This window comes from Aplysia californica, unplaced genomic scaffold (assembly GCF_000002075.1).
Source record: "Aplysia californica isolate F4 #8 unplaced genomic scaffold, AplCal3.0 scaffold00527, whole genome shotgun sequence".
Classification (NCBI taxonomy): Eukaryota; Metazoa; Mollusca; class Gastropoda; order Aplysiida; family Aplysiidae; genus Aplysia; species Aplysia californica.
Window position 1 is genome coordinate 86,335 of NW_004797797.1, and position 2,526 is coordinate 88,860.

Genomic DNA, 2,526 nt, shown 5'->3' on the forward strand with positions numbered 1-2,526 from the left:
AACCCTAAAAAAAACTGTTTACTTGAACAAGGCTTCTCACAACAGTCGAGACCCTTCTTTTTATGAGGGACAACACACAGGGAGGGATTTTAAATCACCGTGTAGGTCGTGTGTTAATATTTCACTTTGTGCCTCATTCCCTGCTGTCACTGTCAAGAGCCATGGAGGAGTTTGTTCCAAGGAAAGGGAAGCTTGGTGTCTTAGTTGACGGCTGTTGGTTCGGATTATACCAGGACAAAGACAAAGACTCTTACCAAACAACACTTTGGAGATGCTTCACATGGGATTTTATGATGACAGTCTCAAGTCTCAAGCCTGTTGAACGCAGAGTTAAATATAACAGGTTGGTAGAGATTACTTTAAAAAATATAATAACAATCATGCCTCTTCACAGGAGTTGCTGGATATTCCAGGGTTAAAAAATGTTGCATGGTTTGGTAAACAATATAGGCAAATTTGCTCTCTATTCCAGTATCCTCCCGTTTCGAGTCAGTAACACAAAGCTCAAGTGCCCCTCCCCCTCTCTCTCTCTCTCTCTCTCTCTCTCTCTCTCTCTTCTCTCTCTCTCTCTCTCTCTCTCTCTCTCTCTCTCTCTCTCTCTCTTTCTCTCTCTCTTCTCTCTCTTTCATTCACCTCCCCACCCCCTCACCATAATAATATAATAGTACGTTTGCACTCACAAATAAGCTCACAGTCACATGCATAATATAAATGAACAGTAATTAAAAACACCAATAGTTTTCAGATAGTTACTCAGTAGGCCCTATTCTGATTGTAACTCAACGGTGGTCAGAAATGGCTTTGTCAGTGACATTCAGATTGCTAACTGTTGGTTTGTTCTTAATTGAAATGACAATGCTCTAGGTGTGACCACAAAATAGACTGTTATATTTTATATTTTTATTTAGTAGAGGTTTTACGGCACTCGCAATTGCATAAGGTCTTATGAGCGTCAACAATGGACTGTGTAGAGCTGATCACAATTTGCTTAAAAGGTCATTCCTATCCAAAAATAGGGAAGACCTTCCACAGAGGGCAGCTGACCAACAACCCCTAACCCTAATCCTAACCCCATTTATTCAGGGTAATTTCCATCTAAAATAGAACGGAAAAGGAAGGACGACCGTAACGAGAGACCACCTTAACAAAAACAATAAAGAAGGGACTTAGAACTACCCCTAACCCTATCTCTACCCCTACCCCTATCCGAACTCCTACCTCTATCCCTTTCCCTACCAACACCCTTACCTTTAACCCTTACGCCGGTCCCAGAGTGGCTCTGTAGGTCTGACCTGTAGCTCGCCTAGCTCACACTGTGAAAATGAATGTATACTTTATTGTGTTCCTGAGAAGTGTCGCTGTATCGTCTGTCTGTTGTCAGCAGAGCTGCGCGATGCGTCAGACGTGCTATTCAACAGTGTTGTAAAAATGGCGGACATGTGTCGCCTCGCTTCGTGTTTATTTTCAGTGTTGTAAAAATGGCGGACATGTGTCGCCTCGCTTCGTGTTTATTTTCGACTGAAACTCTTCTCAGATCATCAAAATCAACAAGAAGTAAGTATTATTAGGTGCTTTACTATTAAATATTGATGCTAGCATCAACACTTGGCCACAAAATCACCCAGAAATGCACGTTATCATACTTTGAAACTTCGAATCGAGAGGTTGACCTAGTTTCGACTGTTGTCGTAGGCTTAGGCCTAGATCTAGGTGTGCTTTTCTAGATTCTAGATCTAGATCTAGAACCTAGATTGAGATGCAGAGAGATGTCCCTAGAAAGGCCAAGATTCTAGATAGATCTATATGGAATAATTTACATCTGATTTAGATCTAAAGTGTTCACCCCTGAATCTATCTCGACTTAATCAATTCTAAATAGCTGGTGTGCAATGTCCGTAGATTTCTAGATCTAGATCTACATCACTCTAGATTTAGATCTAGGCCTAAGTGACCCTGTAAAATCTAGTAGTTTTTACGTGTTTCTTATTTAGATCTAGATATCTAGATATCTAGATGTAGATTTAGATTTGAATCTAGATTCTAGATCTAAACTGAATTAAAATTTTATAGATCTAGAGATAAATTATCTTGGCTATCTAGAATCTAGAGATAGGGTCTATAAAGATCTCAAATCTAGATCTTGATCTAGATTCACTCCCACATGACAATGGCCGTCATGTAAACATTAAACGGGACCGCAGTTGTACAGGTGCACCGAAAAAGAAGCCATTGAAACAAGTAGAGAAGCTTAAGTAGATCTACTGTTGATATGATAATATGAATCAAGTTGAATGGTCTCCGTCAATTCACAGGCAAGTAGCCTTGTCAAGAGTCGCTCTTCGGTCATTCGCCAACCACTAGATCTAGATCTAGATCTAAAGTTAAAATCTAGATTTCGATCTACTTTCCGAAGTGCACACTCTGGGCTGGGTGCACAACAAAATCTAGACCTAGATCTGGATCTTGATCCACGTTTATTCATTAATTAATACTATCTCTCTCTTTCTCTCTCTCTCTCTCTCTCTC